General features: G+C 34.7%; 2 long non-coding RNA genes across 15 annotated transcripts in view; one reads left to right on the forward strand and one right to left on the reverse strand.

Moving 5' to 3' along the window:
* The window catches only part of LOC106016894 (uncharacterized), a 313059-nt gene that overhangs the window by 111917 nt on the left and 173187 nt on the right, over positions 1–27955 (forward strand). The window contains exon 4 of one of the 11 annotated variants that reach the window (XR_011809727.1): positions 23338–23666. The exons of the other annotated variants lie outside the window; for them this stretch is intronic. This is a non-coding gene — a long non-coding RNA (uncharacterized lncRNA). The remainder of the gene's footprint in view (positions 1–23337; positions 23667–27955) is intronic. 11 annotated transcript variants of the gene reach the window in all.
* Positions 1–27955, reverse strand: part of LOC106016902 (uncharacterized) — a 54865-nt gene that overhangs the window by 12596 nt on the left and 14314 nt on the right. Inside the window, exons 2-5 of one of the 4 annotated variants that reach the window (XR_011809730.1) lie at positions 27843–27927; positions 24813–25884; positions 11102–11294; positions 1301–4235 (exon numbers count right to left, since the gene is read on the reverse strand). This is a non-coding gene — a long non-coding RNA (uncharacterized lncRNA). Of the gene's footprint in view, positions 1–1300; positions 11295–23663; positions 25885–27842; positions 27928–27955 lie in introns of those variants that run through there. The other 3 variants (XR_011809729.1, XR_011809731.1, XR_011809732.1) reach the window with 3 other exon arrangements.

The raw sequence follows: 27955 nt of genomic DNA on the forward strand, positions 1-27955 counted from the left end.
TTATCCTTGATGTGCACTTTTGCCAGTTGTGATGTACATGTATGTTTCATTTTCTGATTCATCTGCTTCTGAATACAAGACATTAAATTAGACCCCACAGGATTTATTTATAGATGTGTTTGCCAAAATGGAAAATAATGTGTTCTGCACAGGTTTGAAGTGTGTTATGTCATTTAAACTTTTACACGCTGCATAATAAACAGTGCATATTCCAGGGAGGATTTTTTTTCAGAGATATTAACAGCAGCAAAGGGAAAATTAGGGCAAGAAACTTTTTAAGTCTTTATACAAGATGTATTTTGAAGATATAAATCTACTCAAAATGTGAAGAGCTTTTGTTTTATTCATAAGGGGTGCTATTTATTTATTTATTTATTTATTGAGTTGGCCTCTATAAGGGGTAAATATATATACACACACACAATCAAATTAAAATTCTCTGTAGTCTGTATTCAGAAACTCCTTATGAAACTTGTGAAGACTTCTGTTTGCATAGCACTGACTGACTAACTTTTTATGAATCTTTTGCACACGATTTACAAACTGAATCAATTTGCAGTTGATATTTATAAGCAAACAACATTTTTGTATGTTAAAGATGAAGGAAAAAGGACTATAAAATCTGTGGCCTAAATTATAAAATTGGAAAGGTAGTGGTGGATTTTTATGTTTGTAGATATGAAGAATTTTTTTCTTACTTGTAAAATGAAGTCCCATTACATAATTTCTCAGTAGTCAAGGATTCAACAAATTGTCAGTGTAAAATTCACTTTAAAATATATCTGTCAAAGAACAAAGAATACAGGGAAGATACAGACTGATTACAGGAGGAAATGAAAAATATTTGTCTAGATCAAAATGCCATAACCTTGCAGTTTCCACAGGCAAAGTTTATTATAAAATGTAAATCATCAAAGAATATGTAAATAGAAAGGATTTTAAATAAAAAAATCAAACAGATACAATTTCACAGTTTTTCTCATGTTGTTTCAGAGTGCTGTTTTTTTTTTTTCTTTTTTACTTTTTTCTTTTTTTATGCTGGATGAATGAATACAGTTCTAATATTTCTGCATTCTGTTATGCAATCTGCCCATGGACATGTTGAACTTAACTCAGAGCATATGGGGAAGGATAGGAATATGACAAATGTGAATTGATGCTGTCTTTTCATCCTCCCTCCCTAGGAATTTAATTATTAATGGATGCAGAATTCAATGCCGTCACACCATAAAAAGCAGGACATAATTTTTCTTCCCACAACAAATTATTTCTTTGAAGTACAGTCATTTGGTATTTAAGGATTTCATTTTCAGTTAAACTGAATGTAAAAGTCCAGGCAACTTCCATTGCATGGGCGTCTTCTGGATACTACTTATATAACAGGATTTACTGTAGACAATAACAAAATAAACAAAAACAAAAAAGAGCTTACTGCATACTCACAATTATTAATTATATTTATCGCAATTGTATTTCCGCAAAATACTTTCTGATTCTAGAAATGTTTCTATCACAATTAGATTACTTAGATTAGATTAATTAATCTAATTAAATCTAATTAGATTAAATCTAATTATTAGATTATAATACTCTGTCACTCTAACTAGCATTACCTACATGAAGGTGGCAAGATATACACCTCCCTTGCAGTCTCTGGAGACCTGGGATGCTGAGTAGGGGGAGTGGGTCAGTGTTTGAGTGTTCATGAGTTATAATTTTCCAGAACTTCTAGTGCAATCCCTGGGAATTCTGCTAGAAAGCAGATCCAAAAGAAAATCCATAAGTAACTGTTGCAAATTTGTGAAACCAGCCATTTGGCAGATTACGAGAAAAGAAGTAGGAGAAGCAAAATCTACAAGCCCTGCTTCCCAGGGCTGGTTTTCTAAATGTTAATCTACACTGCACACAACTATAACATTTTTTTCATGCACAGATTCTAAAGCCAAGTTAGAATAAAGGCATTTGTAGTTGACAGCCGACAACAGGTCACTTTGCTAGTACAGTTTTTTAAATTTAAGTAAGCTGGAAATGAGTGTTTGGAAATTGCATTGTAAGTGTGAAGTACAAGTTAGCTAAGTTGGCAGTGTTACCTCATTAATAATATAAAGAAATAAGCAAATTCCATCACAAGACAAAATACCTAGCTTTTCATCAGAGACCAATATCAGCCAGCAATTAGGTCACTGGGTATTTAGTAAAATCAAACTGCAGTGTAATTATTTAAATTTGTTGCAGCCTTACAAGGTTCCAGAACAGTCTTCTATTTATTTGTAAAAAGAAATTGTGCAGAGTGTAAAGGAAAAAGGGGTATGTGTGATTGACAGTTTTAAAATGTGCAGACCCAGTCTCTTCCAAAAATGACCAGTCCTGCTTGTTCTGTTTGATCAGATCATGTCCTATCCATTAAAATCTTTGATAGTAGAAAACTTGCACAGAGAAAATTGGTATAGTGAGAGATGCTTTTTCCATTAGATCTAGCATTATACACTTACACTGTCTGCTCTCCAGAAGCCATGATTTCACCATCTGGAAAGATGAAATCTTTGTAAAGGAATGTGCACTATTTTACTTCCTTAAAGTTATATTAAGTCTCATCTTGGGGAAAACAAAGATTCAAAATCATCACAACAAGAACTATATACAAGGTCTACAGAGATGAAAAAGATAGAAGATTGTAGAAATACAAACAATAATTAAAGCTGGTCTACCCTGTTTCACAGCTGTAGTTAAAAATCTTAAGGTGGTGTCCCCTCCTCTCCCCTCTCCCCCCTTTTTTTTAAAGATTAATCATAGAATCACAGGATGGTTTGGGTTGGAAGACCAATGGTTTAAAGACCATTTAGCCCAACCCCACTGCCATGGGCAGGAATATCTTGCACTAGATCAGGTAAACTAGTGAATCTGATCTAGTGAAAGAGGTCTCTCAAACACTGAGCACAAGAAACGGAAAAACATAAAAACATGTAGGATATTTAGGTTTAATTCCTGATTCTCCTGCAAATATACTGCAGAAGGTGGCTCAAATTCATGCTAAATGTGCTTGGGAGTGCCTTTCAGTAGTGGAGTAATGCAAGACTATTGGAGAGGTTTGTTTGACAAGAAAATGTGAACCCCTGACGTTCTCTTTTCTGGCTTTGTCAGATTCAGTTTATTACTGTTTTGTCTTCATTGCTATTTGGAGATGAACATTGATGATTTGGTGGTCTCTTTTATTTTATTTTGTTTTATTTATTTTATTATTTTATTTTATTTTATTTTATTTTATTTTATTTTATTCATTTTTGTGTGGACTGTTAGTTTAGATGTTAATATAATGACTAGAAACTGATTCCAGCTGAATATGAGAGGGAATTTCTTTACACTGAGGGTGACAAAGCACTGGAACAGGTTGGCCAGAGAGGTTGTGGAGTCTCCTTCTCAGGAGATATTCAAAACCGACCAGGTTGCCAACCTCAGCCATTCTGTGATTCTGTGAAACAGCATAGGACTGTGCATAAGTTAGTAGGTCCATCAGCTCCTATAAAGTATGTTGTGTTACACTATTGTTACCTTAGGTAACAGTGTTTGTAATTTAATAAGAATTATATGATTATTTCTAAATCTGATTTCATGGTTAAAGTCCAGTGTGAATAATTATAGTATGGAAATATTCTCTATTTGTTCAGGGAAGCCTGACAGTGCAGAGGAAATCAATTCAGTCATGTCTTGTGATAGTCGTGATGCATGAGCAGGTAGAGAACAGCAGAAATTCTTCTCCATCTCTATGGCATAGAATTAAAGACTCTAATGCTGAACCCATGCCTTACATAGGGTCCAGGAATTAACTTGGAAGATGTACGGAACTGGTATACTAGATAATTTTTAAAACCCAAGCTGCCCAGTTTCTTCCTGACTTCTAATGTTTAAATTAAGCTTTGGATTTTGAAGACTGATAGTTTTTTAAATGCTATTTTAGTTATGGGTAGTGTATGTTATTCTCATTTGTACAGAAATACAGTATTCAGCAGTGCTTTATAAACTGGTAATTGACAACAAAGGTGCTGTTCTAGACAGTCAGGTTTTCTCTCTAGAAAGATGTGAAGTTTTCTCTCTGGGTAGATCCAGGAACTTTTGTTTCCACAAGATGCAATCAATCCCCATTTTCAAAATCCACGGCCTGTTCTTCAAATCTGGGAGACATTTCTTCAAAATTTGGCAGCTGAAGGGAATAATATCCCCTAGAGATCCATTATAGCCTTCATGTGGAATCGTAGTCAGGATACCAGATTGAGTTGAAAGTCATGTTGAGACAAGAGGGTAAAGTTTTAGTGGCCTTGCCTCATGTATGTTTCACTTAGTTTCCATATAATCCCATATTTTTTGTAAATTCTCTGTCAGATGAAATATTTAATATATGACTCAGAAAAAAATGTTTGAGAAGAGTTTCAGCCCATAACAGTAGCTCTCATTGGGTTGAGCCTCTTAAATATCTTGTATTCTGTGTCTTTTTTGAATGTATTTCTAATTATTATTACATTCCTTGCAGTTCTAGGGTATGTTGTAAGCATAGATCATGATACTCTACAACAATGGCTCTGCATTTCTCAATGTACACGAAAATACATCATGATTTCATAAGAGGTTACACGTTGGTCCTGTTTATTATTATTTAGTTTGAATAATTCATCTTTTTCAACTGAAAATGGTTGTGGTGATATATATTTCTGAATGTACAGCAAATCCTGTAAGGAGATTTATTTAAAGAGGAGCTGTTTCTCAGCTTTATTGATTCATTAATGAATTACATAACATATTAAGATATTTTGAAGCCTGTAAACATCCTCATACAACACCAAACACCTGTCACACAATGCATATAAATTACTACACTGATTACACTGATTTTCTAAACTTAACCTATAACAGAACTTCAGCATACAAACACTTCTGCAGTTGAACAATGAGATATTTAATGTTTCCATGTCACCTTGCTGAATCCTGATGATGAAACAAGTTGTTACATGAATGGCAGACTAATAATTTGTGTGACATCTATTTGAATTCCTTGATTTCAATGAAAAGGTCTCTAATAATTGTGGTGGTTTTACCGTGCTAGACAGCTAAACACCACAGCTGCTCTCTATCCATTAGCCTACCTCTGTGAAGCTTGTAGAAATGCAATGTCTTTACGATGTCTTTATCTTCCATCAATTTTGGTTGAAGTTAGAGAATTTATTAGGACAGACCGATGACATAAGTCTTGTCTCTTCAGAAAATTGGGCTAAAAAATCTTTAGTGAGCCATTGCAAGATAGTGGATAAGCAGTATTGTATAAACAGTGTGTTTTGTTCTTCTTTAGCTAATATCAGCGTTGGCACATTATAGTATTAAAAATACTAGATTCAGACACATGGAATCAGATTATTGAAGTGTTTTTCCACTCTGGAAGTGATCTTTTTGCTGAAGTACATTTAAAATTCATGTTACCTCTTGTCTTTGTTGTCCAGATGCCAATTTGCCACTAATTAAAATTACTTGAGCAGCAACATTTAGTTTTGTTTTGCGCTGTGAACTAGAGATGCTGAAATTATGACAGTCTAACTTCCAAAATTTCAAGAAAAAGATAATAGGTTGGCTAAAGTTCTTCCTTGAATCTTCTATTAAATTTCAGAAGTTTGATGGTTTAGTTGAATAAGCAGCAATAAGGCAGATTACATACAAGGTTGAACATGCATTCTTTCATTAAGAGAAGAAAGGCTGAGAAAGACTAAGAACTGCTGAGGAGCTGACATGTCCTGACATTTGCACTAAATGCATGAGTTTTTACGGAAAAGTACTGGTGCCTTAGCCTATACATTATATGAGAAGAATAATAATATAGAAATAAGATTAGTAAACAACTATTTCTGGACATATTTCGGTAAGCAATATTAGTAAAATATGAATTCTGTTGCTTAGACTTAGTACAGAATAAACATTAAATTGTGAGTTTTTCATAGATCTGTAATTTAAAGTAAGTCTGAATATGACACAAAATAATTTTAGAAAAATCTTCAAGGAAATATCCATAAATCCAAATAAAAAATTTGAACCTTAAAGAATGGTTTTCTTAGGACTGACTGCTCTACAAGTCTGATACATAAAAATTTTAGCCTGCTAGAAAATTTCATAATGGCCTTTTCTCATGGTATTTCAGTAAAAGTTGGACATGCTGAAAGACTTTTTAAGTTTATCAAACTTATTTAACACTGAAAAAAATGTTAGGACATTATTTTATCTGAACCAGTTATCCATTCATCTCACCTTTAGACAAAGTGAGCATAATAACTTGACCCTAGAGTCACAGCTGATCTGAAGTGATATAATCCTGCTGTTTTCCTACACCTCCAACTCTGAAACTGTAGAGTTAAGGCAGTTTCTCATAACACCTCAACTATATTCATTGCCTAGGGGTTTTAGTGCTCTATTTGCAGACATTTAAAACAGTTTGAATCTGAATTTTTATTAATGGAGAGTCATTGTTTTAAATGAGTCATACATTGAAACTATCCACTAGGAGTCCAAAGATTAATTAAAAAGAATATGCCAAATCAGTGGCAGAAAAATACCACAATGATGAACAATTATTACAGCATTAGAACCTTTTCTGGCAGAAGATACATTCCTTGGATTTTCATGTCAATGCCTAATGCAGCCAGAGCAGCCACATTTAACTATTGGCAATTTAATCTCAAATTGCAGGAGGCTTGCCAGATGGAATTTTTAAATCTTCAGGATTCAGAGAATCCTGAAGTGCATTTAAATTAAACCTATTGGAACCTTTTATCAAAATTTTAATTGTAGAAAATTCAGGAAAAGCAAGATCTTTTATTCCCCTTGGGATGGTAAAACTATAATTTTGAAATGAAAATCCTTTAATGAATATTTATCACCATTTCCCCTCCACACAGACCCCAAAATTGCTTTAGCGTTCCTTGGTAACCAAATATTTCCCTTATTTTAAGGGATGGTTATATTTTCATGTCAAAACAACTTCAGGAAGAAAGAACAGTACGTCCTATGAAGTGTCAAACCCAGTTCCAGTCAACAATTCAAATTGTGATGATCTTATATTATGCTTCTAAAAATAGGTGCTTAGTGCAAGTAATTTTCTGTTAGACTATGGAGAGGCACTTCTCAATCATTTTCTACATGCTTCCCACCTCAGTTGTGAGAACTGTCATCGTATTCATCTGGCATATCTGACTGAAGGCTTCCTCCCAAAGCCTAGATCTTAATTCTGGAGCTGTAGACATCAGCCATCAAATATTTCAGCTAAAATAGATTTGTCTTGTTTCAGAAGGATCAAGTTTTGTTTGCATTTAATGGCCTATCTTGCCTTCATGATAAAAGTGATAGTGTTTCTGTCAACATTGGCAAAGGCTATTACAAGCCTTAGAAACAGAAGATGAAAGGTGTAGCTCAAGACCCAACATTTCCTTTGAATAATTTAAATTATTACTATATTTTATTTTGTAGTATTTTGCTGAATGCTGTTAAATAGGCATCTATGTATATTCAATTCAGACTTTTTTACTAAGTTATTACAAAATATAGAGAGCAACAGTTTTGTGACACATTATAAGTATCGGAATTGGTCACCAAATAATGACTTCTCACCCTACCTCATAGGCACCATCATTCCCACTTTTTCTGAGGCTTTTGAGAATAAAGTGCTGCCTTGAAAAAATGCCTGATCTGAAGAGGACACAAAGTTATATTATTTTGTTCTTTGAGATTAACTCAGTCAAGAAGGGGAAAGATACTTAGTTCATGAAGTACCGTAATTGTAAGTTCATGTTTTCAAAAAAAATCTCAAAGTCTGAATTAGACCTTTTACCCTTCTTCCACCTACCCCTGATCTTTCTCGTTACAATGAGTTAACTCCTCTGAAATGGATTGGCGGTCACAGAATTAAGCATAATAGTGGTTAACCACTGCTTTAGTGTGGAAATGTCCAGCTCACAGGTGCCTCAGTAGCAACTACTGTGTCTTCATAACAAATCAAATGTACATGACAATATCCTCATCCATCAAAGTACATAGCAAGATTAGACAAAGAATATCCTTTTTTATAATCTGTATCACTTCTTTGATCTTAATGCCTTCCTATCTTCTATATTCAGTCTTAAAGAAGGAAACTGACAGATACTGTGAGACTGTATGTTTTTGTTTTTTAATAGGTAATTTAAGGGATTTTATGGCTCAGGCAAATGGTAACATGACAAAGATTTCATACGATAGGTGACAATTCAAATCCAGAAGGATTTACTTGTTAAGCTAATGTTTTTAAATGAAAAGTGTTTGAAGCAAACTGAATACTTAGCACATCTACTTTTTTTTTTTTTTTTTTTTTTTTTTTTTGTTCTTGTTTTAATTCTCTTAATTTGCAATTTCATTTTTAACCTTTTCTTTGTGGGTAGCAGGAAAGAGTAAAAACATATCTGACAAAATGTGCTTTTCTGCCAACTCTTTTCTAAATTTTTCTCAAAAGCAACGACTTTTTTTTTTTTTTTTCCCCCAAACTTTCTGTGTTTCCTTTGAAAAAGCCTTCATATAGTCTATGAAATGTTTAAAAGAAGATATGACTTTTTGAATATTTTTCGTCTCTCCCTTCCCTTTCCCCTTCTCCATTCTTTCTTTTTCTTAAAGCAGTTATACAGTATGCTTTCAGCTAGCTATTTCATGCTCTAGGAAGTTTTCCAATAGTGTGGAAGTTTCATACCCTCTCTAAAGGAAAGTCCTTATTTTGATAGTTGGTGTATTGCATGTAGAAGATGATAAAATGCAGTTAACGCTGGTGACTGAACTACCACCCTGTCAACAGTCTGTTCAGATCAGTATTAAGACATAATGCCTTGTTGTAAAGTGTGGTGGAAATTCACAATTCCATTGGAAGTGCTAAGGCCAGGTTGGACGGGGCTTTTGAGCAACCTTTTCTGGTGGTGTCCCTGCTCATAGCAGGAAGATTCAAACTGAGTGGTCTTTAAGGTCTGTTCCAACCCAAAACATTCCATGAATCTATCATTCATAGTGATAGAATTGATTCATTGATAGAAATGACTAATTATCTTTGTTTTGAAATGAGCTGCATTCCTTGCCCAAGGAGTTTTCTCAAACTTGGGTACATTTTAATAATTTAAATTATTTAGTAATTAATGCTTTAGTTCACTACACTATCAATCTTATTGCAAATTCCAAAGAGAAGAAAATAGAAAGAGAGGAAGAAAAGTTCAAATGAGAAAATTCCAGTCCCCTTTTCTTTCTGAAAAGTTTACATGGTAGATGGGAAGACAAGTTCTTTTTTGCAATGAACAATGATACTCACTCTCTTATTTTTTTTTTTTCTTTCTTGTAAAGTTATGTTACTGTTTGTATTGCTATATTTTCATAGTAAAATGATGCAGTGGACTTTTTGAGATTACTTAGTGCTTTTTATTTATTTATTTTGGTGGGGTGGGAGAGGGTGGCAAGGACCATGATAACAAAATGGATTTTACTATCAAATTTGATGTTGCAAAATTAAATTAATTAATTCCATGGGTGAAGACAGATAACTAATTAGAAATTCAGGTGGTATCTTTTTCTCTTTCTCTTTCCTCATTCCTCAAGAAAATCACTGTTACACAATCATATTAAAAGTTGAGAAACTCTTCTTTTTTCTCTTTTTGTGTTTACAAATAACTTTAAAATAGCTTTTTCTTTTCTTGAATTGATTCCCTCTGGAAAACTCTCTGCCAGGTAATTTACATGGCTAAAATTTTAAGTCCATTATGAACCAATTGATTGCAACTATTCAACAGTAAGATATGAAGTTATGATCTATTTTTATTAGCTACATTAGCTAATCACACACTTCTGCTTCCTGATGAGAATGGATCCTTGAAATTGGTTTCCAAATAAAATTTCTGATTACAAAATTAAAGCTAACATCCCAACAGTGTTCAGGAAAAAAATCCTAATATCTACTGTGCCTATTCTTTTTTCAATCTTGATAGCTATGGCACCAGCATCTTGAGGAACAAAAGCTGATTTTAAAAGAACAATTCTTTACCTGTGCATTACCAGATTTTAGAGGACATTCTGTGAGTATGTTTAGGGTAAGAGCAGTAAAGCAATAGTACAAGCATAGGAACATGCCACTGGATGTTGTGATGTGGTCGTTTGTTAGGATGTAGTTCTGACAGGAGTCCGGTCTGCTTCTTTACAGTTCCATAATCATCCCTGGAAATCTTATGACTGATAGAAGTGCAGTTATTCTGGGATTGCGCAAGGTGCATGTGGTGAAAGGATGTGGTATGCAAATAAAGAGCTACACATTGAAGAGGAAGTGGAGGATGGATTAGCCATAAGCCAAGGCTTTACTTTTTTTTTTTTTTTTCTTTTTGGTGGGGTGGTTGAGTCTCTGCAGATGCTAATAAAAAGAAAAGAAGTCATAGCACTCAAGAATAGTGTAAGTTCAGCACTTGTGGCCTTCCCAAAGGGAGCAAGAAGAGCAGGGTGCTCTTAGCATGTCACATATCTCAACCTGTCCACGGCTTTGCGGACACATCAGGGCAAAGTGATTGCAGCATTAAGAGGGGTGGATGAGCTGGCTTTTCTTGAGTCAACTTAGGGAAAATGAACAGCAAAAACATGACAGCACAGGCTCTAGTCACCAAAGTAAATTCTCAGTCAAATGTGTATAACGAGTGCTGAGGTACATGCCATTTTGTCATCAGTGGTACTGTTATATACTGTTATATATAGTGGTACTGCTGGATAGAAAAAAAATAGTTCAAAATCAACATAACTGTTGACATAGCCCCATCCAAGTAGAGCTAATTTAGAAGAACATAATGAAATACAATATAAATATAATTGGTTATTTACTTGTTATTCTTTACTCAATAAAAACAATAAAAGCTAGTATTTGGATGAAAGACAACACCAGCAATTCGGAGTCTTTATCAGGATAAATTTAATGCCAAAGACTCTGTAAACTGAAGTTTAAGGAAGCCTAAGCAGATGTATTCTTAGACTAAAATTCCTAATCCTATTCATATAGGACATTTCAAAATGCGTTCAGAATGCTAGACCTTACCATGCTAGCAGAGTCAAATGTTGCCTCTTTGATTCAGTTTGTAACCTTTTAATTCACTTGTATATCTGTGACTAAAAAAAAAATAGGAAAAAAACAAACAAACAAAACAAACAAACAAACAAAAACAAAAAAAAAAACAACTGGCAGAAAAATAATGCATTCATTTTGTCAGGATTTAGTTTTCTCACTTCACCTGTAAGAGAAAAGAAAGTATCTTAGCATCATGCACTATGAATACATTAATGTTTTGATCTCACTTAAGTTAATTTGTGACACAAATTAACTAAAACTGTGTAGGATTTCTTGAAGGATTATACTATGAAACAGATTTTTCCCAAGACGCAGATAAAATCCAGTGCAGCGGAATAGAGAAATCAAACCTGTGATATTTCTGTCAACTGAAAAGCATGAGCTTTACTACTTATTTACACAGTACAAGAATCAGCAGCTTTTCTTTTTGATTAGTTGGTGAAACTGTCTGAAAAATGTCAAGTGACACAAAGCCAACTAACTGAGTCTTGAAATCTGTTGGGCCATGTCATACTGTGATATGTTTATCAAAGAATGTGCAGACTTCACACTCATCCCGTGAGTCATTCCAAGATAACATTGCATGGTACCTCCTTTAAACCACTCAAGAGTTTCCAGTCAGGTAACATGGCATACTACACAGAAGCAAAAACAAAGTAGTAAAATTAACATTCAGCACCTGAAATAATTTTTACTCTGAAAGATAAGACAAAAGCTATACCAAGGCTAGATGACTTATCTAACACTGACAGATGCATTTTGTCATAAATTAAACCTGACCAGATTTTGACACGTTCACATGTTTTGTACCATAGTAATGGACAGAAAGCTTTGACATCAACGGGTGTTATACTGTTTCCACAAAGAACATACAGACACCGGTGATTAAATGTCTCTAGTATCAAGGTCTATTTATCAGTAAGAGCTTTTCTCTGTGTGAAAAAATAGAGCAAGACCTCAGGCCTTCTTCATGTTCTTAAGCAGAGCTGAAATGACAGCCTCTGCTTGTCCCTTGGATAGGTAAAAAATTCATGCTGCTGTAACAGCTTGCCATAGATAACAATCCACAAAAATCATTGGAATGAGAGCTTTTTTTCTCTCTCTTTTTTTTTTTTTTTTTCTCTGTGAAGTGCTTTATTTATTTATTTATTTATTTATTTTCCTAGCTGAAAGACAGATTATTGACATTCCATGTTAAAATCACTATTAGACAGAAGTCACACACTACAATCAGTACTCTGAACTGAGGAAAAGAATGTCAAAATTTCAGAACCTGGCCTGGATACCAGTCTGCAGCCTGTGGACTTATGGGAAGAAAATGCTTAAGTGCCATGGGAGGCTGTTCAGAATCATTTGAAGTCTTTTTAGCCAGAGATGTGTATGTTGTCACATCTTCATCATAAAATAAGAAAGGTAAAATTTTCTGTCAGTTTTATTGGAATCTCTTGTATGGACTGCATTTATTTGTAGGAAAATTGCAAGGCTTTTATTATTGGCAATTATTCTAGTATACAGTCTAGTATACTAGTCTAGTTTTATGAATTATTTGTCCAAAATTTGAAGTTTAAAAACAATTATATATCTGTTACGACTTTAATCAGTGTAAAATTAAGATATATTAATTTTCAATGACCAACACACATTACGTCATACCTAAAAAGAAAAAAATAAATCAGCTTCTGAAACTTCAACAATTCAAACTGAAAACATGTCTAAAATCTGTTTTCTGGGATGTACTTAAAGACTGTCTGGAGCAGATAGCTCTGCAGAGGAAGCACTTCATTTGCAGAGACTGAACTATCAGGTCTCAAAGGCAGTACTTGTCGCTAATGAAACCAAAAGTATGCAAGGATAGTTCTGCATACGAGAGAGATGCAAGAAATGGTGAGAAGTGCAGACTAAATGGTTTCCAGCTACAGATAATAAAAGATACTTCTGCCTACATCTGCCAGAAATAAAAGAAGAAAGTTGCTATTAGACATAAGATGGGCAAATCAGCAGGGAAGACATCATTCCAGCATAGCCTTTAGATATGTCTCACAAATTTCAGTCAGCTCTAATTGTTACTTAAAAGTAGATGTTTTCCAGCTATGAATCTCTCTTCCATTTTGTTTGGATTGATCTTTAGCCAGTTTTCTCCAACTCATGCTCTCATTTTGGGCATGTCTGAAGATCAAAGGCTTTTTCTTTATCAGCTAGAAAGAGATGTTTCTTACCATACCCTGGAAGTCTCAAAGTTATTTCTCAATCTTCCCAACAGTTTTGGGAAATAAAATTAGTTAGTTAATCAATGGAATATCCATTTAGTGAATTTGGTCATTGATAAAGTCCGTGGAGTTTCACATAAAGCAGAAAATTCTGTTCAGCAGAGACTAGGGTGGTGGAATAAGCTCACTGGAGAGGAATCACATATGCTCAAGCAAGTTCTCAGTGAATCATACGTGTATGAATCTTTTCCCAATTAGGCCAGAAAGAAATCTGACACCAGAAACACATCTGAATTTGAGGTTCATAGCTGTACCTCCTCAGCATCCTCATACAAAGAGAAAAAGAGAGGTGATAATTGGCAAAGTTGGCAATTTTTTGGGGATGACTTCTGATGGATGGGCTAGTCAGCTACTCATTTGAAGTTATCTGTCCAATGATCTCTTGCTGACAGGCAGTAAAAATCATGGGTGCCAGGTACTTTTAAAGCAGAGATCGCTCTCTGAATGCCAAGCCTACAAGGCCTGTTATTTTGATGCAGCTTGCCTGGATATAGCAGGCCTGATTTGGAAATTGTTCCCTTTGATAGATGTTGTTTTCCCCTTCGGCTTCCTAGGAAAGTGAAGCGCGTAATAAACATAATAAAGTCACAGCACTCAGAGGTAAGCTTTCAAACCAGTCCAAGAAAAATATTATTTATTATAAAATAATTCTGAACTGAAACCAGAATCATCTTCTTCAACAGATACATAATTGTAACCGATAGCATTTTCTTCTGACTGAACATCATATGAATTTTATATCTTCACACTTATTTCCCATACCTTTTGGGAAGGATAACAAGCCTGTTTTTAATAGTGGATATTTTAAACCCAAAGAAATCAGTAAGATATATATAATGGTCAGTTCTGATTAACTGCATCTGTCATTTCTGGAATGTTTTGGAAACTGAGATACACCCCAGATGTGGCAATGTTTTGTAAAATCTTGGAATGCCAGTGAGCATATCTATCACAGCATTGTTTAAAGTTGGAGACTTCTAAATCCTATCTCTATTTCATGTGCAGTATTTAGGCACTTGATTGTTTGGTATTTTTCTGTGTGGAGTGACAGAGTTAGAATTCAATGTAAACTACAGAGATTGCAAAGGTTGACTCATTATATTTGCTCATTTGTATATACTATGCCCTCATTTGTTTTAAAACTCTCCTGTGCAAGCCAATTGTTTTGCATATTTTCCATACTTCATCCTGCTAATGAATTACAACCCTAAGAATCTCTCAGTTAGTGAATTCTTATTCTTTAGAGGTAATTAAATACCTCACTAAGTGTATAAATATAAAAATAATGAATATCCCCTCAGATCCCTCTCTCAAAATAAACCACATTTTGTAACCATGTCATGGCCATTACATAGGTCAACCTTTAACTCTTAAAAATAGTCTTAAACTTGTATCTGATGGATTGTGAGACAAAAATATAAGATGTCTAATCATTTTGGAGTTTTGCTTATCAGTATAGACTGCTTGTTTTTATTTGTAACTGTGAAAAATGTCTTTCCATTGTACAATTGCAATGCTTACAGTAAGGGTTGCTTACGGCTTTTCACAAGAAAATGAAAGCATTGAAAAGATGTAACTGCTTATCTTCTAGCCAAAGTTGAATTTCTTTTTGTATGCCAAATTTTATTGGACAATTTTCTTGCCTCAGAGTGAACAAATGTATTGAAAGAATCATCAAAGATACTACTTCTGAGCTCATTCACCCATGGCCAAAAGTATACACGTTGTTACTGATGCAGTATTTGCAGAGAATGCATTCTGGAAGGTTCAAGATGGCCTCCAGTTGATTAGGTCAGGCTGTGGCTGAGGAGTATTTCAATCCTCATTTATGGTATTTTCCTACACAGCAGCATTAGTAAAACATTCCATGCTTTTATTTATCTAAGATACTTTCTCATCTGCATCAGCATGATTACTGAGCCTTGATTATTCTGTTACCTGATATACTACATAACAATATGAACAGAGAGGTATAATTTCTCTGAATTCTGAAAGCTGGAAGAAGCTTGAAGACAGACTGGAGATGCTCATAGGGGATCTGATTCAGGAAATCATTTGAGCATTAGCTTTAAGACTGTATGTAGATTGACTTTAATAGAACTCAAGTGTGAGTCATGTTCAGTCTCTGCTTTCTTGCCATAGTCAGTATAGAGCGATGTAAAGCATTTACTTAAAACATATACCAAAGCACTGTGCTGAGGTTGTGGTGTTCAGATTCTCATTCAGACATAGGTGACTTTTTTTTTCTGTGATTTTTTGCTGCTCTGCTGTCCAAATAATTTACATGAACATATCAGAGTTTTGTATAGAAGATTTACATGTTCCATCAGGTAACATATGGTTACCTGATGACAAGCATTCCCTCATCTTATTTCCTGTAAGAAATGTAATATGTTCATTGCATAAGTATCAAACCAGTGATATAAAATGAGCAGGAGTGATATTTAAAATCAATATATGATAGTAACTGGAAATTATAACTTCTAAGTGGTGATGAGAAAGCATGAATTTCTTGCAGGACTTTCAGCACTGGGGAGATTCTTTATAAATACTTCAGTAATTAGGGAAATGATTTCTTTTTATAACTGATTCCACAGATAGAGAAGATGTTGAAAAGTCTTTGGTGCAATTTGGGTGGCAAGAAGCATTCCTCCATCATTAGGATGTGTATGGTACACAGAGGAAATACGAAAATACCTTGTGGAGTATTCTTGCTGTGAATGTGTCTGCTAAAAAGGTGAACAAAAATGTAGCAATGGCATTTCTCCCTAGAACATTCCTTTTGCACTATCCCTGCCCCTCTCATTCACCTTGATGGCTTGGACAGGGGAAAGGATGGGGATTTGTATCCAGGTGTTAGAAACTGGACAGAGGGAATAGTTCATTAGATTGTGTCAGCTGTTCTAAACTGTTAATGACTGTCCAGTCTGAACCACTGAAAAAGTAGCTCAGAAGACTGAACTGACAAGTCCACCCCCCCTAATGTGAAAGGTTCTACAACAGAACCATTGCTCCCTCTTGCCAATCTTTACCCTTCCCTGAAAATCAAACAAACAAAACAACAACAACAACAATAAAACAGCACACTAAACTCTGGGCCTTATTTGTGTGGAAGGGTGAGGGCAGGAACTGACAGAACTAGTACTGACAGACATGCAAAATACAAAGTGCTTGTCAAAACAGCATTTGACACATTGCTAAGTTCTGCTAAACCCTTTGTGGTGAGAACTAGGAATAAGCTGGAGCACCATACTTTTCTTTGTTTGTAAGTGATCTGACAGGGTTAGGAAAGATATTGATAATACTGGAATGGAAGCAGGTAGCAGCTTGATTTTGTAAACACTGTAAGTCACAAAGCATTTGTGAGCAATCAGTACCAGCCAGAAAGTAGTCACCTTAATAAATGACACTGAAGAATTTGAGATGCAAATGCAGATGCTATAACTAAAACTAGAATGACTCTAAAATGGCTGGACTCTCAAGAGTGCTCCTTAAATCATATCTGTAGGTAAAACAGAAATTACAATTAGGTCCAGCCTCAAAAATTCAGTTTATAAGAATGACATTGGAAGAATATATATATTCTCCCTCCAGGTTATGGAATTCTGTTGAATATAAATTGCTGAAAAATTATCCACTCCTGCCTCAAACCCTGTTTTTGGTCACCTCAATTCTAATAGGTGGTGGCTATGTTCTGGGGATACAAAGCATTCAGGAGAAAGATCTGCAGCACATTATGGGCTGTTATCTGCAATCATCAGTTCTTCAGTTCCATTTTCATCAGTGTTAACAAAGATAAACAGATTTTTCTTTCTTTTTTCTTTTTTTTTTCATTGTGATGAAAAATTGCAGGGAGCATTTTAGGATTCAAATTTATTTGGAAATGTTTAGGGTAACCACCAAAGGTGGGGAGAGGGAGAGTTCAAGGAGGATCAGATGTGGAAGACTAAAGGAAAAAGGGGATAAAGCCATGCATAAACTGGCATCTGGTCAGTTGGTCAGACAAGGCTTGTCTGGCCTTGTCTTGTGGCTTGTCTTGGAGTGGGGAGCAAGGGTCACTTGTGTGACAAGAGTCTAGCCTGTGTAGCTAGAGTGCCAGCAACTGGAGTGAGTGCTCGTGTCAGCATCTTGTTGCTAGTCATTTATCAGGGCAGACTAATCAGTGAGTAGGTGAAGTGGTTTGGGGGCCAGGTGTGCACGCATGGGGCATGTTTCTGTGACTGAGACAACCTGAGTAGTTGGCTTCTGAAGGGACCAGAGTATCCAGGCCAAGTGCTGAAGAGATCACAGGGTATGGAGGTCAGCAGGGAGACCTGTGGTGTGTACCCCTGTGAAGGGTTTGCAGCATCACCTCTATTACACTGTCAGGTTTGTCCACTACTTAACATATACCACCACTAGCTGCTACCAGAACACATCAAATAGGGTGACTTTTCACAGAATCACAGAATGGTTGAGGTTGGAAGGGACCTCTGAAGATCATCTAGTCCAACCCCCCTGCCAAGCAGGGTTACCTAGACAACCTCGCACAGGATGGTATCCAGGTGGGTTTTGAATATCTCCGGAGAAGGAGACTCCACAAGCTCTCAGGGCAACCTGTTCCAGTGCTCTGTCACCCTCACAGTAAAGAAGTGCCCTCTTTTCTTCTGATCCAGTACAACAACTCTGTACAGACAATCTTAACAGCCATGCATAGCAAAAATTAAAATTAAATTAAAAAGTAATGTCATAAATTCCTGCTAAATTCCCTTTACTTCATATTTTCCTTATCTGATTCTCTACTTTATCCTCCCTACATGAAGTCATCTATTGTCTTTGTATCAACCAGTCTTACCTTTAGACATTCATCTTGTATAACTTTGTAGCTTTACTGCTTTTATACTTTCAATCCACCCAAGGGAATAAAAATCATCATAAATTCAATAGTTCTACTGAACAATGAAAGAACACATAAAGAAGTAATCCAGTGAACAAAATGAAAACTAGTGCAAATTATGGCTGAACTTGATCCATAGCCAAGGTGATATGAAGTGTGAATTCTTTACTTTCTACAACAAATTACAATGAAAAAAAAAGGAAGATGGCATGCAGTTATTTACATTTGAGTTCACTGTTCTTAATACCAAGTAATGTTATAGTATGATGTACCCATGAACATGAAAAAAAAACAACAAAACAATTACATATGTGTTCAAAGAAGTTACTGTACTATCTACTTAGCTTTCTTTTTTTAAGCTTTTATTTTTTATTTTTAAATAATCTCTTTCACATCCTTTATCCTCCTTTATCCTTGTATGTAAAAATAACTTTCATAACAGCCACAGCAGATATATTGTGGAATTAAGTGGAGAATTTAGGGAAAATGTTCTAGCTAAGAAAGAAATTATTATAACCAGTTAAAATTGTGATGAGACTGTAGCTTAATAGATTCTAGTTAGTAGAAAATAAATTTCAAGCACCATATTCTGGAGATAGCAACCCCAGGATGGTCTGACCCCTAGAAGTGTCTGCAGAATGGATCTTACAATGACAGTTGAGTTCTAGCAAAACTTTTGTACTCCCAAACCCAAAGATTTCACCATCCTGATTCAGAGAATATTTCCCCTTTGCTACTTCAAGAACCAAGTGAGGTTTCTTATGCAGCTACTTACTTGCATGCTGTTAGCTAGAGATCAGAGAGGATCAGAGTCTGAAGTTATATGACTTCAGGTTAGAAAGGAGTATGAAATTTCTTAGAAGCAGCCAAATGTCTTTTGTTTGACAGAGCTACACATATTCAAAGACACTGCAGTAGCTTTGGGCTGTGTATTTGTTATTTCCCTTCTGAATAAGCTGCACACAATTTAACTGCCTAAGCATTTACATATTTTCTGAGACTTCCTCATTGCAAAAGAGAAACGTCTGTCTTCATAATTGTCAAAACATGCTACTCTTTAATCTGGCATAATATTTACATCTCTGGTACTGTGTGTCAGGAATTCAGGCTCAGGTAGTAGATGGTATCAAATTTTAGTAAGTGATAATGACACTAGGGAACTGTTGCCAGGAGAAATATCTGAACTATGCAAGTTAAAAATTGACATTCAAGCACTGATTTAAGGTGCTTTTGATTAGAATATTCCTTGGAAATGTCATTGAAATTCCTAGGTCTATTTGTACTAGGCATTGCCTTTCTTAATGAGGTGCAGTGTTGTCTCATCTCCTCTGAAGTTCAGCTGAAGAGCACTACGCATAAATCATCCCCAGCAAATCATTTTTACCCCCTCCCCCCCTCCTTTTTTTTTTTTCCTAGCAAACATACATGGCAAATGCCTGGTGTTATTCACCTGATTCTATAAACCTGAGATATTGAAATGAAAGTACTAGGGATGAGGATATTTTCTTAGCCAGTTAGAATGCAGATGCTGAGCTGACTAGTGACAGGATCATTTTAGACTACCTATTTCACCTGATAAAAAACTTTCCAATTTAATTTAAACTAGCTAATTAGTCAAATTATTTTACATGAAGCATTATGCAGCAGAGAACTCCTATTCTACCCATATTGTGTCTTCTTGATGTTACTCCACATTTCTATAACTGTCCTTGGCAACTCTTTTATCCTAAGCCACTAAAGATCTGAAACTACATTGCTACCTAATCCCAGGTCCACACTGAGCCCACCTAGAATCTATGAGTGTCCAAATCCCGAGAGCATGCTGAAAGCTCAGGGGCAGTATGTGCCTGTGACATGCCTGTCACTGGTATTTGGAGTCTCTCTTAGGCTTGCATATTAAAAAACAGCTGATGACACTTTTTTTTTTTTTTTTTGGTGGCGCCATTCAGATCTTATTGTATTATATTTAGTGAATTTATAGTATGAAGAAAATTAATCAAGAAATAAAACCAAAAATACTATCGGTGAATGTGGCAGTGATACAGTAGACTAATTAGCCTTCAAAGACATTTTGTCCCATTTTCAGATTATATTCACATTATAACTGACAAATACTGATTTTGTTACATGTCTGTTTGGGGCAGTACCTGTTAGAAAACATGCTCTCATACTGAAGTATAATTACGGGTTAGTGGTGCTGTTGAAATATATTAGCAAATGTATTTCTTTAAAAAACAAAAACAAAATCTGCTAAAAAAATAGTTGTTAGCTTACAATTTAGAAAAAAAAAGAGCTCAGTCTGCTCTAAATGATTAAAATATATCAGGAGGAATGATCAGAAAAATCCAACTAAAAATCTGTTTGTTAAACTTCAAACAGAACAAAAAGATGATTTTGCCAAAATCTCAGTCGTTATTAAGTAAAACCAAATGATTTTATTTACATATAACAACTATATGATCACATACAGAATAAAGAAAAATGAACGGTACTCTGCAAAAACATGTGTACTGTTATTTTCATTTACAGTCAGTATGTTCACAATCAATTGCTCTTTGCAGCATTAAAATAAAAATGTTGAGATTAATTTATACCAATGTGAATATCGTCTCTATAATAGAACAGAAAATACATTTTTTGCTCTGCTCAAAGCTCCAGATGGCATGCAGATTCAGAAAAGAGATAGGTAATGATTACCTTCAGGAGATGAGATGAACAGAAAGACAAGTTGATTTGACAAGTTTATTGTACTCTATTTCTTTTGTCTAACAGGTTTCTTTACTTTATTGCTTTTCTTCCTAGAAAATCTACAGTAATATTAGAGAAGTGCTGATAGTGTAAATACACTACAGTGAGCCACCTGTAGGTAATCCTGATGTGACCTGTTTCTCACAGGTATCAGATTCTCTAATTACCCTGAAAAAATTCAGCTCAGATGTCTTCTACTTGCAACTATCATTCTTTCTTTTGTTTGTTCACTCATTCACTCTTCTTTCATTTTATTCTTCCTTCCCAGTAAAACATGAGTCTGGACAGAATTTTAGCAAGAAAATAAATTATTTGAAAAAAAGCTAAATACACTTTGTAATATATCTATAGCAGTGCATGAGTTTGTCAACTGTTGATATCACATATTTAACTGCATGCAAGGGAAAAATTGAACTTTGGAGAGGAAGCAGCCCACAAAATACCAATCTACAAGAGTAATTAAAAAGGAGGAATAATAAATTTGCAGTTGCTTACAGCATTTTTACCTTCAGCTGAATTATTTTAGTAGATCAGAAGGAAGACTCAAGTAAATGCATAAAAATGCTATGAATGTAAGTCACAAGGCAAGTGAAAAAGTCTACTAGATTGTCTGGCAAATGCCATTCAGAACTGGAAACCTTTACTATATCATGCTTGCAAGTTTTTCTTTCTGAAATGTGTTAAAAGCTTCATTATGCCTCCTGTCAGGTAGCTTACTGAATCTGAAAATCACTGTCAGATCTGATATCATCTTCCAGGAAAATCTTGAAGAAGTCAATGCTATGAAACACTTCCAGAATCAGGATTACCAGATGGTACTCAAAATCAGCTTTAGCAAATAACTCACTTTATTAATAACCCTAATTGTCCCTATAGTTTTTCTGTTGATAAATTGAAAATCTTCTTCCCATTCCAGAACTGTGGATAAGGTATATTGGACAAATTTATTCAGCTTCCTCATTTGAATAACAGAATTTGCAGATCTTCTGCTCATAAACTTCCTGCATATGAATATATTCTGCCAAGTCAGAACACTCTCTGAAATATGAAAAAGCCCAACACTTACAGCTGCAATCTGGGTGATAGCTTCGGGTTTAAAGTCACCACTAGCTTGTGAATCTGCATCACAGTGGTTGGTAACCAGCAATACCACAGATTGTATTCAGGTGTTGGTATCATTTTCACTAATTCTTTCTGGCATTTTATGAACCTGCTGGTTTTGTCAAAATCTGGCCTAGCCTGAGTAGTAGAGAACAAATTCTTTTGAAAAACTGTTTGTACTCTGGCATTTTTGGTCCCAGCTCATCACCATGAACTCACCTTTTGTTTTGGAGACCTGGCAGACATTCTGTTCTTATGTTAATTGAGCGACAGTTGCATTGAATAAATGGAGAGTCACTGGAAAATTTGGGCAGTTGTTCCTGACTTGAACTACTGTGCTCTCTCAGATTTGGAAAGAGTCAAAATAAAAAAACCCAACAAAATATATCAAAAACCTTCATAAACACTTGGTAATAGATATTCACTGATAATAATCAGTCACATTAAAGGAAAAGCTGATGGACTACAGGCTCTGCTTGTTGATACTGTCCTCTTCCGTTGCTTAGTAGAAATTTCTGGCCTAATCTTTTTGGGAGTTCTTACTTCCTCTTGAACACTTCCACCAGATAATTTGAATTCAGACAATCCAAAGGATTTTATTCTTGAGGGTCAATGATCCTGTATCTTTCAGATACATTATACTTTTTTATTATTTTTAATGTGCATAAACATTTTTTTTTGTTTGTTTTGTTTTACAATAGCTGAAATGGACATGTAATGAAATTTTACTGGGCCATTTTTCTCAGAGAACTTTGAAAAAGAGTTAAACATTATTTTCCTTATTTTTTTAACTGTTGGTATTTTGGAAGAAAACCTGCTAGAACCATGCAGCTGAGCCCTCACACACACTATTGTGGAAATTAATCATCTGCCTGCTATAAAATATAGCCTAAGCTGTGATAATCACTAACTTTGTCAGAAAAGCCACTCTTTAATCAAAGGCATGATTTAGCATGTAACATTATAAGGAGCAATTGATACACTTTGAGACCAAAACTCATTGAATTTGTAGTTTTTCCTTTTATGGTAGAAATGAATGGTCATATATTTTTCCCTTTTCAAGAAAAGCTAAAGGTTTAAGCCAACAAGAAAATATTTCCACACTGAACTGGTTTGTGGATATCTTTCCAGAAGCTTTTGATTTAACACTGTTAAACTCATTACCTTTTTTTTTTTTTTTTTTTTTTTTTTTTTCTATGGTGGATCAAAACCAGGATCTCCAAAAATACTACTACCGTTCTCAGATTGCCTACTGACTGTATGAAAGAATCAGATTGAGGTAAACTCCTCCTAGGTATCACAGCCAGTTTGGACACTGGCCGAGCCACATGCCCTTTGGTATCTTCTTAAATGCAGAAGCCAAATTTGCAATTTGCTCTGAAAATATGTCTGGGACTTAAATATTTTCAGAGCTGCTTAGAATGTCAACTTTTGGCATGTTTACTCTCCAGCTGTGAGACACAGCATAACACATCAAGTGATAAAAATGGTGAATGAATTAGACTTTAGGCACTAAATAGACTTTCAGACAACTTCTGACAAGGTAAGATTATGGATCTAGTTATTTATATATTTTTTTTTAATCCTACTGCTGCAAACTCCTTTTCAAATCCTTTTTTTTTTTTTTTTTTTGATTGCTTTAAGTTTTATACATGACTGTGTTCTTCTTTGCCATTTTACTGATTTAAGGTTTGAATCATTTGGTTTAATTCTAAGTCATAATTTACCAGCAGTAGTCTTGCTGTCCTCAATTTTAGTAATTTCCATCACACACTGGTAAAAGTTGAGGCATCCAAAAATATATTGACTCACAGTCTAGGTATTTGGTAAATGATCTGCATCTTTCCTTTCAATTTTTCATTGCCTAGGTATGTGTGACCATTCTTCACATAGCTGTCATTATGCAACAATAAAAACTTTAAAACTTACAAACAAAAAGCCAAATGAGAATGATCAGATGAACCAACTAGTTGGAAAGAAAAGTGTCTATGTGAAATTTTCCTCTATAAAATTTGCATTTGTTCTAATGGCTCCATTTTATTATGTTCATGAACAAATCGTCCCTTCTCTGTAAAGACAAGTACGTAGTGTAGCAGCAGTGTGCACCCCTGTAACCCCTATTCTTAGCAAAATGAGCTTTGCAGCTCTCTCATACTGAGTGTTCAGCTTGCTCATCTGTGTAAACTTCAATATTCATGCCAAGATTAAAGAGTCAGTGTCTTTGAAGGAGATCACTTGTTTAGAAATACAGAATGTGTCCTAGTAAGTCGCTGAATTATAAGGTAAATTAAAACAGTTGGGTTGGTGCAATGCATTGTGGGTTCTGTCAAATTTAGTGCTGTCACAGAGAATTGTCATGACACATAAGAAAATACGACAGAAGGAGTTTAACTGTTCTGATAGAACTGGTGGAAACTTAAACCTTCGATTTAATTACAGTATAAATTTTGAATATTCTATCCAGAAGTTCAATTTAGACTAATAATCACATGCTAGCAGATGTTTTAATGAGTTGCTTTTGTTGGTCATACTTAAACAGATGGAACAGTCCCTATTTAAATTTTTAGAAGTTACATTGGGCTTCTAAACTGGTAATACCTCTCCAATTATATCTTAACAATGCTAATTAATAATGATCAAACTGAACACTTAAACTTGGCTAAAAACAATTAAAAAATGTTTACTTTACCAATTGCAATAGACGTGTTGTCTGCAGCTGGTATTTATCCTATCCATTTATCCTTGAGTGACTTTTGATGGGATTCTATTCCATGTTGTTTCTTTTAGTCAGCAGAGATGCAGAGGCAACTTCAGAAGGGATTTATCCCATTCCAAAATAAGTTTTGGAGAAACGTGTGATGAATCATACACTGAAGATGGGTATCTTGTTCTACTGACTACTGAAAAACTCTAGACTGAGAGTAAGCTGGTAAACACAAAATAAAAGGCATCTGATCCATTTGACCCATCTAATCCCACTTAGTAGCAGAAAGAGAGATGCATGTCTACCACACCTATTTTAGATACTATCTTAGAAGGTTCTTTTCATTTTTCTCTATTTACTTTTGAGTCTAGTTAGCTATTGTAAAATAGATGCCTGAGATGGTTAAATTAGGTGAGATGAATCAGACCTTGAGCTGCATTCTGAAGTCATTAAGTGAGGCACAGTTAAAAATGGAAGTAGAATTTGGCTCTCCTAGCTCATTAGCATAGGCTTCTGTTTTTAATCTGCGAGATTATTAGGTGACTGTTTTTCTTTGTAAGCCTGCAAGGAATTATACTTATTACAAAGGCAACCAAATCAAGATGTATGTTATTCCCTTCCCACAGGCATGAGGAGTAGGGTTTTGATTTTCAGTGATTTAAATGCAGTGGTAGGTTAATCCACAGGCGTTCAGGTTCTAACCACAAAGATTTCCTTGTGTGAATTTGAACTGGCATGTGTCAGTATGCAATGGTATGGGCCACGTAGCCAAGAACAGCTTGTGCCCTGGTGACCAGTCCTGGAATGTGAATAGAAAAATGGTAGAATGGCAATTATCTGAGGCAGTATTACACTGCCTCTCTGCACAAACACTCTCCTGGAACGACACTTCCATTAGTAGTAAAGACAGATTCAGGCCGTCTGCAGGCTTAGATGGCCTTTTCCCAGTACGGTCATCCTGATGTCCCATCTGCTAGATCATTAAAGAATCATAAAGAGCAACCTGTAGGTGTTCTGACTTCCCTGGATTTTTGTTACTTTGCTACACTTTCTTTACCTGAAAAAGAGAAAGACAAAATTTTAAAGATTTAAGAGCAGTGATAACCATAGGATTCTCCTCTAAAGTACTTTAATAGTAGCTTTAGTTGGCTTTAAAATAATTTTCTAGACAATCTTTTTTCTTTTTGATTCATTCACCACAGCTTTAGACATGTACCATATCCTCAAAAAAAATCCCCCCTTCCCAAATCTTTCTTGCAGTAGATAACAGAGAATCATGTATGGGGCAACAAGGACCACATATTAGAGATCATTTGTGAAGTCTGCTTTTACTTGCTAGCTAGAATTGTCTGAACCTCTTCAACTTTCCTGAAAACGGAGAAGTCTTCAGACTAGACGCTAATCCAGAACTGACACCAGATCTTTAGTGAGTACACTGTGATTCAAGGAATCCTCATGTGTCTAGGATTCATGCCACATTTACCATGTGCTTCTCTGTAATCCCTAAATCCTCATTTTGCTAAGGAAGGTACACTACTTCTGTAGTCAGAGAATTACTCAAAATAGTAGTAAGACTAAATGTCCTTTCCTCTTGACATTGATTAAAAACTCATATGTGTTAATTCTAAAAGCTCTATAACAGTCAAAAATATTTAATGATTTCTTCAAGTTCATTGGGAATTTAAAATTTATGTAAAATTATTTTTATAGAATGTATATAAGTTAATGTTAATTAGCATTAGTTGTTAATATATTAAATATTAATGTAAAATTATTTCATAAATTATTTATTAATGTACACATTCACATCGAAGTGCACAATGAATCTTTAGAATAGTATTTGTAATCTCAGATTAATTATAATATAGTGCCATTTTGGATAAGGACACTATAGTTTTTATGTCATGCTAGGGTAAGTTATTTTTTTGGATGAATTCTCAACAAAAGTTTTTCAAAAAATGACAAAAAATGTCAAAAGTGGTGACAAAATCTGATGTGTTATAGGTTACATTTGTCTTAAGTTACTGTCTTCCAAAATTACCTTTCCCAGCTAAAAGAAATAGCTTTTCTACACTGCTATTTTATGTTTGATTTACATGATGTTGCATCTTTATTCAAGAAACTCATCTTCCTGTCTTCTTGGAAAGATAATATTCTTGTAGCCCGTTGTGCTACATATCAAGATGCCAAACGCAGTCTTTGCATGGAATGGCTGACAGCTTTACTACTGTTTACAAAGCTGAATGAATTTTTTTTTTTTTTTTTTTGAAATTTAATATTCAGGGAGTACATGCAACATTCCAGGAGCTGAGGGAATCATAAAATTTTCTCTTTCCATACACATACTTCACAATCACAACATCTCTATGAAACAGGTCATTTCCCTTTCAAAAAATAAAATCCAAACTGGATTGTAAAATTGTATGCAATAAAACTTAAATTACTAACAAATCTTCTTAAAAATATTCTGTGCTTGGAGAGAAACAGTCTATTATCAAATCTTTGCTTTGTAATATGCATCAGGGAAGGAAAACTTGAACCAGAACTGGACACTGAGAACAGCAGGAGATTTCAGCATCTTTTCAAAGCAAATTTTGTATTTACTTTTGGTTCAGTTTATATAACCTTTCTGCAACCATAAATTTAAAGAGACAGAGAAGTAAAAAATGCAATACTTGTATAAAACAGCTGTTTGTATAGGAAACTATTACTGTAGGTGTTTCAAAACTTCTCCTAGGTCTTTTCTTTTTATGTATCTCATCAGGCTACATTTTCCAATGAAATTAGTGGTGAATGGTTACTCCACATTCAGTATTTTAGTTTCATGACTGCAGATGCTGGAATATTTGTGTGTTTACTCTGTGATTTCTTTATTTAACTGACACATTATAAGTTGATTTAGCATGCTTTATGTAGTCTCACAAAACATAGTAAAAAAAAAAAAGGCAGATTAAAATGCATAAATGCATATAGTAAGAAGATGTCAGAAAAAAGAGAAATAAATAAATAACCTACCTTTCCTTATTTAGACCTTGAATCAGCTTTCCCATTTTCTTGAAGGTCTGACCATCTTATTTTGAAGACTTTATAAACAGCTTGCCTAATAAAAAATCATGGTATCAGTTAGT

Source organism: Anas platyrhynchos, chromosome 5 (assembly GCF_047663525.1).
Source record: "Anas platyrhynchos isolate ZD024472 breed Pekin duck chromosome 5, IASCAAS_PekinDuck_T2T, whole genome shotgun sequence".
Classification (NCBI taxonomy): Eukaryota; Metazoa; Chordata; class Aves; order Anseriformes; family Anatidae; genus Anas; species Anas platyrhynchos.